Source organism: Schistocerca nitens, chromosome 6 (genome assembly GCF_023898315.1).
Source record: "Schistocerca nitens isolate TAMUIC-IGC-003100 chromosome 6, iqSchNite1.1, whole genome shotgun sequence".
Lineage (NCBI taxonomy): Eukaryota > Metazoa > Arthropoda > Insecta > Orthoptera > Acrididae > Schistocerca > Schistocerca nitens.
In genome coordinates, this window is record NC_064619.1 from 706,790,651 (window position 1) to 706,802,944 (window position 12,294).

Here is a 12,294-nt window from a genome sequence, read left to right on the forward strand (position 1 = left end):
ACACAATCATTATATAAAAGTAATTTCACTACCTTTTTAAAGGTTATTGTTTATCGTAACGTTTAATTTCTTTGTGTGACCAATTATTTCTGATCTCATTTCCAAAAAAGCGTAACAATGTTATGCGAAAGTTATCCAGTAGTTATTTGATGAAAGTTATACACTAATAAGATATACCTTGCATAGTAGCAAATATTTATGGAAGAACAATTACAACAGTAGAAGTGTTGACAGTAGGCATTACGATAGATTGTACGTAGCTATTTACTACCCAAACTGAGTGCCAAACAATTAGCAGTCAAGAGCATATGCTCAGCGCAATTTGCTTCACTGATTTCACTGCTAGATTTGTTTCATGGTGCTAACGATGATTTTCAATCTGAACTCGAGTCAGCGTTATTTTTCCAGTTCCCACCTGATTGTCTCACGTTAATTATCAGGTAAACGCTTTTCCGCATTGATTGACAACTGCCTACTATTGTTCGCTCACACCGTGAGCTGGTGGCCGTTTTCTATAACCACTGGAATCTAAACTAAAGAATATTTAACTTCGTCATCTGAATTTTCACTAAGTACATTGAAATTCTTATCTGTTATCAAAAATATTTGGATCGTTGTTGCGGAGAAGTAGTCACACAATAACGATTCGGTTATAACTGACCTTATCCTTTCTTTTAAAATTTAACTTGTTTTTCGTAACCGATCCTTTTCCCTAGTCAACAGGAGCATTAGGGACACGTGTCATCAATTATCTCAATTATCCGAAAGTTTAGGTCTGCTATAAATGGTGCATACTACCTTATGTATCCAAGACGAAGGTCATTTAAGTTAAATGTTGTGGGTTCCTTGAGTACCCCGGAAGATGATTAAATTTTAACTTAAACATATTAAATATTAGTTCTCTTCATTACATGAATGAATAAAGAGTTACTTACCCTGAAACAGGTCTTTACCGCAGGAGAGCATATAATAATTACACCGCCGGCCGGAGTGGCCGAGCGGTTCTAGGCGCTACAGTCTGGAGCTGCGCGACCGCTACGGTCGCAGGCTAGAATCCTGCCTCGGGCATGTATGTGTGTGTGTGATGTCCTTAGGTTAGTTAGGTTTAAGTAGTTCTAAGTTCTAGGGGACTGATGACCTCAGAAGTTAAGTCTCTTAGTGCTCAGAGCCATTTGAACCATTTGAACCAATAATTACACCTGTCATTGACTATTAGAGCAACACATGATTCATACAACCACAAACTGTTCTCTTGGAGTGCAACGTTCAGCATTAATACAAGTCATACTTCACTCAGACTTCGACTAACAATGTCCTAGCAGATGACGTTGACCGCTGAAGATTAATTTACAAACTGGTCCTTGCTCTTGCATGCTCGACTCTTTATTGACTTCAGTGTGAGAGCGCTGCTATGCTGAGAGGGATGGAATGTCTTCTGAAGTGTCTCCCACTAGTTGTTGTAGATTGGTGCGAACCCTCGCTAATGTCTGTGGCATCGATTCGCGTTGCCGACTTTCGCATTACACTCACCACCTCTGGATGATATAACATTTATGGACAGCGTGACCCAAAACTCCGTTCACATTTGAATATCAGTACTTCGCAAAATAATGTAGATAGAGAGGTAAAAACTGACACACATGCTTGCCACGGCAGAAAATCCAAAGAGATTTTGGTCGTATGTTAAGTATGTTTGCGGCAAGAAACAATCAATGCCTTCTCTGCGCGATGACAATGGAGATACTAACGAGAACAGTGTTGCCAAAGCAGAGTTGCTAAACACAGCCTTCCGAAATGCCTTCACAAAAGAAGACGAAGTAAGTAATCCAGAATTCGAAACAAGAACAGGTACCAACATGAGTAACGTAGAAGTAAATAGCCGCGGAGTAGTGAAGCAACTTAAATCTATTAATAAAAGCAAGTCTTCTGGTCCAGACTATGTACCAATGGCTCTGAGCACTATGGGACTTAACATCTGACGTCATCAGTCCCCTAAAACTACTTAAACCGAACTAACCTTAGGACATCACACACATCCATGCCCGAAGCAGGTTTCGAACCTGCGTCCGCAGCGGTCGCGCGGTTCCAGACTGAAGCGCCTAGAACCGCTCGACCACACCGGTCGGCAGACTGTGTACCAATTACTTTCATTTCATAGTATGCTGATGCACTAGCTCTATAATTAACAATTATATATAACCGTTCGCTCGACGAAAGATCCGTACCCAAAGACTGAAAAGTGTCACAGGTCATTCCAATGTTCAAGAGTGGTAGTAGGAGTAAGCCACTTCATTACAGGCCCATATCAAATGGTTCAAATGGCTCTGAGCACTATGGGACTCAACTGCTGAGGTTATTAGTCCCCTAGAACTTAGAACTAGTTAAACCTAACTAACCTAAGGACATCACAAACATCCATGCCCGAGGCAGGATTCGAACCTGCGACCGTAGCGGTCTTGCGGTTCCAGACTGCAGCGCCTTTAACCGCACGGCCACTTCGGCCGGCTACAGGCCCATATCATTAACGTCGATATGCAACTGCATTCTGGAACATATATAGTGTTCCAACATTATGAATTACCTCGAAGAAATCGGTATATTGACACACAGTCAACATGAGTTTAGAAAACGTTCTTGTGGAACACAACTAGCTCTTTATTCGCATGAAGTGCTGAGTGCAATAGACATGGGATTTCAGATCGATTCCGTATTTCTGAATTTCCGGAAGGCTTTTGACACTGTAACACACAAGCGGCTTGTGTGAAATTGCGTGCTTATGTAATAACGTCTGAGTTATATGACTGGATTTGTGGCTTCCTGTCAGAGAGATCACAATTCGTAGTAACTGACGGAAAGTCATCAAGTAAAACAGAAGTGATTTCTGACGTTCTCGAAGGTAGTGTTATAGTCCCTTTGCTGTTTCTTATCTATATAAACGATTTGGGAGACAATCTGAGCAGCCGTGTTAGGTTGTTTGCAGATGATGCTGTCGTTTATCGTCTAATGAAGTCATCAGCAGATCAAAAAAAATTGCAAAACAATTTAGAAAAGATACCCGAATGGTGCAAAAATTGGCAGTTGACTCTAAATAACGAAAGGTATGAGGTCATCCACATGAGCGCTAAAAGGAATTCGTTAGTCTTCGGTTACACGATAAATCAGTCAAATCTAAAGACCGTAAATTCAACTAAATACCTAGGAATTTCAATTACGAACACCTTAAATTGTAAGTCTCTCAAAGATTGCGTTTTATTGGCAGGACACTTAGAAAATTTAACAGATCTACTAAGGAGACTGCCTATACCATGCTTGACCATCATCTTCTAGAATACTGCTGCGTGGTGTAGTGTCCTTACCAGACAGGACTGACGGAGTACATCGAAATAGTACAAAGAAGGGCAGCTTGTTTTGTATTATCGCGAAATATGGGAGAGAGTGTCACTGCAATCACACAGGATTTGGGCTCTACATCACTAAAACAAAGGCGTTTTCGTTACGACGGAATCTTCTCACGAAATTCCAATCACCAACTTTCTCCTCCGAATGCGCAAATATTTTGTTGAGACCGACCTACACAGGGAGAGACGATCACCACAATAAAATAAGGGAAATCAGAGCTCGTACGGAAAGATAAAGGTATTCGTTCTTTCCGCGCGCTATACGAAATTGGAATATAAGAAAACTGTGAAGGTGATTCGACGAACCCTCTGCCAGGCACTTAAATGTGATTTTCTGAGTATCTATGTAGAAGTAGATGACATGAAATGGAGCTTTAATGAAAGCAAAACAAAGTGCACAGAATGAGCAACATAAGGCGCTTTATATGATAACAAAGCAATAATCAGCGTAACAGTTGATTTTTTAGGAAAGACAATGTTCTTTATAAGAAATACTCAACATGTCGGCCGCCATTCATCAACAATACCTGTAGTGGAGGGACAATATTATGAACAGCACTGCACAGCATGTCAGAAGGTATGGTGTGAAACTGCGTCGGGTTATGCCTTTCAGCGTCCCTAATAAGATGCAACGAGTGTGGCAGACTTGTGACTTCACACAATCAGTAATAACACTGACTGAGGTCTGTGGACATGGGAAGTCAAGCATGTCGGAAGTGGCGGCACAGCACGCGATCCGCACCCAGCGATGTGCGCAAGAGATCTTTTACCCGTGTAGCAATATGGAATAGAGCGCCATCCTGCATAAAAGTCATACCTTCCAGCAGGGGTTTATCAGTCAGGCTAGGAATGATGGAATTGTGTAACATATCGGTATACCTCCCACCCGTCACTATTTTACACACGATTCTCATGTGGCGTCACTGACGTGTTGCTGTCCAGCGCCATCTGTCAGCCGATTTTGGCACTTGTTTTGATTTCAGTAAAACCCCATGTCGTCTTAGGCATGTCTGTCAAATTGTAGCTTTCTTCCTACATTATTCCGTGAACTAGTGCTTTGTCAAATCTTACCCGAGTTTTCGTTCACCCTGTATTACGAAATTTTAATCAAATGATGAGATGCATATGTAAAAGTTACTTAACTTGAGAAGTGTTAGAGTAGTAGAGAGTAGAGGGGTTGTGTGGGCGTACGACAGCAAGGTCTTCAGCGCCAGAAGTGTTAGAAGACCAAAGTGCATCTCTGCTGTTATAACCTTCGACGCCGTGCACTTGCAAAAGAATATTTTGGTGTTTCGAGAATCGGAAAGAGCTTTATTCTCTATGATCATGAAAGGTACACAGTCCGATTGCCTTGTCAATAATCCTACGGTCTACAGAGTAAAGGAAGCCGTATAACAACAAAATAAAATCATTGCTTCGGAAGAACTATCTATAATATCACTCGAACACCTAACGCAGTTAATTTTCAGTATCGGATACAAACTGTAGATCCTGGAATTTTTTCGCAAAGAACTGAATTAAACTTTCGTTACTAATTAAAAAATGCAACATTTACGGATACTTGTTCAAATGGACGTTATTCCTAGATTTGTTCGGGGCAATCTAGCTCCATATGAGAATGCAGGCTTTCTCGGCGAATCTCGATGATAAAATCTTCTCGGGTTGCCAGCCGAGTCAATGTGTCAATGTGCTGGAAACAACATATTGACTCGGCTGTCAACCGGAAAAGATTTTATCATCAATTTAGCTCTAGGCTCTGTGAAAATGTTTCTGTTAGCGTATGTATATATGCCTTCTTTTCTGGAGTTCATATTCTAGTTTAAACATGGAATCTGGAATACGTTATTGCGCTAAACATCTCGTGCTGAGAAGCTATGAGACCCTCGAATTAGAGTGGAGACGCGCGCAGCGATGCGAAACGTCCTGGAAGGTGGCTCATGCGTTATTCATGCCCGTAAGACATTCCGTCATAAGGAAAGGAACGCTGTATAAGTCTCCACGAAGGACGGGAGGCAGAATATGAGAGATGTTACCCAGCAATGAAAATAAGAAATCCGAGAAAGACTGTACATTAAAACGTCCTGCCACTGAGACTGTGAATAAATGTGAGAAAGAGGACATCCTTGTCTGACAAGGTGTATACGGGACACGTAACTGAATCGTTTCGCGCACTTTTAAATACATGTGGTACAAAATTTTCTAGAGAAGAGATTAAAGATTTACCTGTCTTAGTTGATGTAGCTTCCCTCTCAACATATCCCAGCTACCTCATTTCCGTGCAACAGCGAATTAGTATTTATATCAAAAGATTAACACTTCCCGTGCTTTCCTCTTCTACCTACTTTTCATTTCTTTCTCCTGCAAATTGTGGGAGTAGATGGCCACAATGAAGGCTGGTAGAACTGAGTTGCTACTCAGTACTATCACGCCCATGGTGCCTCTGCTTGGCTAAAGCATATGGTAACTGCCTCGACGCTTTGGAGACAGTTCTCGGCGTATCAGCAGGTAGCTCCTAGTATAGCTGTGTCTGGTCAGCTTCGGTGTGACCCGTATTTGAGGCCTCTTACCTTAGGTGTGACAGCGTCGTTATTTTATTCAGTCACGCCAAACGATAGTGGTAGTGCTACACTTTCAACTCATCTGCCAACCTTTCCCTGTTCTTTCTCTCCTTTCTACGGGCTAGTTTACTTCTTCTTCACATTTAGTTCCTTCTGTACTGTTAGTATTTAGTTCTGATAGATATCATTGATCACATTCAAATAACTTCCGGGAATTCAGCCAGGTAACACTTTCAGCGACCGCCGATATTTCGGCGGGAGAACACCCCGCCATTTTCAAGGCGAACTGCAACGGACAGGCGGCGTACATGCAAATTTAATACCTCGGTTCTCGAAGGTATCGTCAACGTATCTTTAAAACCCGCCTGTTTCTTTAGATACGTTGACGATACCTTCGTTGTTTGGCCTCACGGTAGAGACAATTTGAATGTCTTTCTAGAACATCTGAGCTCGATCCACCCGAACATTCGTTTTACGATGGAGGTGGAAGAGGATGGTTGCCTTCCCTTTCTCGACGTGTTGGTTAGGAGGAAGGATGATGGATCATTGGGACATGCAGTCTACAGGAAACGTACTCACACCGACTTGTACTTACAAGCTAATAGTTGTCACCATTCGGCTCAGCGTGAAGGGGTACTTCGTACCTTGGTACACAGGGCACATGTCGTTTCTAACGCTGAGACTTTGCCAGCTGAGCTGTCCCATCTTGAAGTTACATTTCGTCAAAATGGTTATAGTGATAGACAGATTTAACATGCGTTGCGCTATCGACCAACTGTACATCGGGTGATTGATGATAATTCTGAGTCAACACCTAAATCTACTGCCTTTTTGCCTTACGTAGGAAACACGTCCAATAAGATCGGTCGTATTTTACGGAGATACGATGTGAACTGTGTTTTACGACCTCCATCTAAAATTAGAGCACTTTTGAGTTCCGTTAAGGATGATCTTGGACTGCGTAAGGCGGGTGTATATCGTATTCCTTGTAGCTGCGGCATGGCATATATTGGTCAAACTATCAGGACCGTGGAGGACAGATGTACTGAGCATAAATGGCACACACGATTACAGCAGCAAAATAGATCTGCTATTGCCGAACATTGCTTGGATACTGGTCACCCCATGTTATATAATAACACCCAGATATTGGCATGCATGTCCAGTTATTGGGACAGTGTCATTAGGGAGGCAGTTGAGATTAAATTAGCGAGCAACCTCGTTAACAGGGATGGAGGTTTCTGTTTAAACTCTGTTTGGAATCCGGCTCTCTCCCTTGTCAAAAAACAGAGGAACAGAGTCAATGCTACCTCACCTGCGAATTCATAGTCTCACTATCGATAGCTCTGACTTTGGTCATCTTTGGTGGCACTAGTGTTCAGTGTGTGTGTGCGTGTGTTATCTTCCTGCTTCTGTCCGAGAACCGAGGTATTAAATTTGCATGTACGCCGCCTGTCCGTTGCAGTTTGCCTTGAAAATGGCGGGGTGTTCTCCCGCCGAAATATCGGCGGTCGCTGGAAGTGTTACCTGGCTGAATTCCCGGTAGTTATTTGAAAGTTGTATACGCCAGGAGAAACTCAGGTCTCATCATTGATCACATCTGATAAGAACGAAATGAGGAAACCGCACTGAAGAGCCAAGGAACCAGGACACCTGCCTAATATCGTATAGGGCCCCCCGCGAGCACGCACAAGTGGCGCAACACGGCGTGGCATGGGCTCTACTGATGTCTGAAGTAGTTCCAGAGGGAATAGACACCATTAATCCTGCAGGGCTGTCCGTAAATCCGTAAGAATACGAGGCGTACAGTACGTTGCAAGGGCTCCTAGATATGCTCAATAATTGTCATGTCTGGGGAGTTTGGTGGCCAGCGGAAGTATTTAAAATCAGAAGAGTCTTCCTGGAGCCACTCAGTAGCAATTTTGGACGTGTGGGGCGTCGCATTGTCCTGATGTAATTGCGTAAGTCCGTCGGAATGCACAATCGACGGGAATAGATGCAAGTGATCAGACAGGGTGCTTACGTACCTGTCCCTGTTAGAGTCGTATCTAGACGTATCAGGGGTCCCATATCACTTCACCTGCACACACTGCACATCATTACATAGCCTCCACCTGCTTTAACAGTCCTTTGCTGACATGCAGGGTCCATGGATTCATAAGGTTGTGTCCATACCCGTGCACGTCCATCCGCTCGATAGAATTTGAAACGAGGCTCGTCCGACCAGGCAACATGATTCCAGTCACCCAGTCCAATGTCCGGTGTTGACGAGCCCAGATGAGGCGTAAAGCTTTGTGTCGTGCAGTCATCAAGGGGACACGAGTGGGCCCTCGACTCTAAAAGCCCATATCGATGATGTTTCGTTGAATGGTTCGCAGCCTGACAGTTAACGATGGCCCAACATTGAAATCTGTGGCAATTTGCAGAAGGGTTGCACTTCTGTCAAGTTGAACGATTGTCTTCGGTCGTCATTCGCACCATTGTTGCAGGAACTTTTTCCGGCCGCAGCGATGTCGGAGATTTGATTTTTACCGGACTCCTGATACGGTACACTCGTGAAATGGTCGTGCGGGAAAATCCACACTTCATCGCTCCCTCGGACATGGTGTGTCCCATCGCTCGTGTGCCGACTATAGCATCACATTCAAACTAGCTTAAATCTTGATAACCTTCCATTGTAGCAGCAGTTACCGATCTAACAACTGCTCCAGACACTTGTTGTCTTATATAGGCGTTGCCGACAGCAGCGCCGTATTATACTTGTTTATGTATCTCAGTATTTGAATACGCATGCCTGTACCAGCTTCTTTGGGGCTTCTATGTACTTAAATCGAAAGTAATGTGACTGACATTTCTAATATTATTGTTATTATTTTTGTGATGTACTGCTTATGTATTATTTACAACATCCAGTCACTTTATTGTGACCGTCTGTCAAAAGCCTAAGTAGCCTGCTTTTGCAGCGCGGACCGGCGTGAGACTTGCCGGAAGAGTGTCAGGGAGATTCTGAAATGTACCGACAGCTATGCCGACTCCGGTGCTGCGGGAAGCTGACCTAGCTCTCCCGGGTGAGGATCCATGGCGCAAACTACCCGATCGAGGTGGTTCCACAGATTCTCGATTGGGATTGGACTCGGAGAATAAGGTGGCTAAGGGAGTACAGCAAGGTCATCCTGGCTTCATTTGGCCGGCCGGAGTGGCCGTGCGGTTCTGGGCGCTACAGTCTGGAGCCAAGCGACCACTACGATCGCAGGTTTGAATCCGGCCTGTGGTATGGATGTGTGTGATGTCCTTAGGTTAGTTAGGTTTAATTACTTCTAAATTCTAGGCGACTGATGACCTCCGAAGTTAAGTCGCATAGTGCTCAGAGCCGTTTGAACCATTTTTTTCTGGTTTCATTTGAACCACGCACGCAAACTGCGAGTTGCGCGTCACGTTGCGTTGTCCTTCTGGTAGACGCCATTGCGCCGAGGAAAAACAAACTGCATGTCGGGGTGCACATGGTCTATTATGTCTTCCAGAATGACGAGACCACCCGGGGAATGTCTTGCGGCCCGGACCCTTCCGATGATAGCTGCAGGGTGTTTGCCCTCAGTCGTTTCACGCCATACACGCCAACAACCATCTGAGATGGAGCATAAAACGTGATTCATTTCAAAAGGCCACCTGTCTCAATGGACGTCTGGTTGTGGATTGGCATGCAAATTACAGCCTACGTCGTCAATGAACAATTTTGAGGATAGATGCATGAACCTGGAATCAGGTCAGAATGCAGCAACGTCCGCTGAACGGTCGTTGAGGAGACGCTGCTGTCAGCCCCTTGCTTCATATCTACTGAAAATTGTTCAACAGTTCCACATCTATTCTATCGTACACATTTCCGCAGCCGTCATTCATCCCGAACATCCGTGGCCCGTAATCCAGCACAGTGGCCTCCGTGCCGGTTTTGGACAGCGTCATTTTGCTATGCACGGTATACTTCAACCACGGAGGCACACGAGAACTTTACAAACGTATAAGTTTAGAAAAGGCTTCCACTCTTGGCCCGGAAGGCAATGAAGAGCCGTTGTGGTCTTAAGATATATCACTCCGTTTCCGCATTACGATAACGCCTACACTGTTTTCCGCGTCCCCCAACACGCTTTATATAAACTTCATAGCCAGTGCTACCTGTGGTGTCACCGCCAGACACCACACTTGCTAGGTGGTAGCCTTTAAATCGGCCGCGGTCCGTTAGTATACGTCGGACCCGCGTGTCGCCACTATCAGTGATTGCAGACCGAGCGCCGCCACACGGCAGGTCTAGTCTAGAGAGACTAGACTCCCTAGCACTCGCCCCAGTTGTACAGCCGAGTTTGCTAGCGATGGTTCACTGACTACAGACGCTCTCATTTTCAGAGACGACACTTTATCATAGCCTTCAGCTATGTCATTTGCTACGACCTAGCAGGCGCCATATTCAGTTGCTATAAGTATTCTGAACAGATAATATTGTAAATCATGTACCGTCAAGAGCGACCTTCATCATTAATGGATTAAAGTTAAGTATGAAACTAATTCCGTCCGCTTTCTGAATTCTAATTCCTTGACATGTTCCAGACCTCACGTCTGTATAGTTCTTCCCTCCTCACGCCAGCCTGCGTGAGCTAAAACGCGTGCATTTCGGCCTCCTCTAGTAACACGGTGTTGGCTCTTCTTCTAACACAACACTACCATCTGCCGTCTGTGAGTGGTTATTTGACGTAGAACATAGCCGATGGTCACATTAATCTGACTGGACCATGTTTGTATAATTTATTAGCGATCACGTATGCTGTAATATTTACATATCTGTTTTTACATACTTCTATTATTCTATTAATATTGTAAGGAGAACTCACGAAGAATGTGTAGTTGAACGTAAGCAGTAATAATACTGTAAAAATGATTGGATGTGTTTATGAACGTTGCAGTATAGCCTTACCCTCCTCCTACACAGACATCAGGTACGCTTTCTGTGACATTTTGGCAGATATTTGCAGTTTCGCTTATTTCACTGTATAGCTGCAGTAAGAAAAACAAATATTGCTCATCATGGGTCTCATGAGACGCACGGCGTCTACGGAAAGCCTCTGTTCGTCTCCTGTTGCAAACGAAATAGTTTTTAAAGCGGAACTTTACGCGCCCACTCGATAGAGTGGTTACAAATTAGTCTAACGCGGTATTTGTCCTACCGCTATGTGTTAACAGGAGCAGTAAAACACGTAGAATGGCCAGTATTGCAGGATCGACTGAACATAGCTGCTGCATGCCGGTAGCAGTCAGCTCTGGCCAGGGCCGTGCTGTAGTTCCTCTAGTGATGGTTATTCTTAGTGTTTTACTGTTCCTGTTAAGACATAGCGGTAGGACAAATACCGCGTTAGACTAATTTGGAAACATTATCGAGTTTAAAGGAATATGAAAGTTCCAGCAAAGTTGTGTGCAGAGGTACAGCGTTCATTAATGTTAGAGCAGAAACTTATCACTATTGCATCCAGATGCATCCGAGAAATGCGCTAAAGTTGTAACATAAATCGTCCAGAATCGTGTGTTATGTAGCAAACTCCAGAGCTTCGTCGTCTCATGTCAGGCTCCTTCGTTATAAGCAGCAAGAAAACAGGCATCGCTACTAACATAAAACTTATTTCCTTTAGGTCCTGCTTTATACGACGTATGTATGATCGCTTACTGTTGTTGTAAATGTCATTATGTACTAACGTCTAGCGTATCTGCAAAATGTGTGTAGTACCATAGTGAACAACTCTTGTGGAAGCAAGTAAAAGTCAAAATTTTTCATTAAAAATACGAATCCTGGCATGAGAGCTCCACAGAAAACGCTTATCTCATCCGATTCGTCCGTCAATTGTAGCCTGACGGATCTGTTGTGCAGGTGGCCGGCAGTGTAGGCGCACAGCCGACATGTATTACTTGGTGTCGTTATGCACATTCAGGTGGCACTGCAAGATTTGAAGTGCCTCAGTCGATCTAAATATAAGTCCTGACGTGACGTTGTAGTAGGAAATTGCTGGCCTTTTGATTTTGTACTTCTATTCTTCAAAACTATGCAATTGCATTATGCAGGTAACGACATAAATTCGTTGACAAATTTTTTAGAAGAGTTGTTGCTTTCAGTTTGTGCAATGTCAGTGCTCATAATGTAGAAACTTTTATGCAAAGTTCCAACACTAATATTAACAATCGTAACATAAATGTACTAGTCTTTCAAGAACTTTCGAACACCGTCAAAGAAGTATATCATTCTGTTTCAAAATAACATACTTGCTTCAGTATCTCCGCTGATTAAAGAGATGAGAGTATTA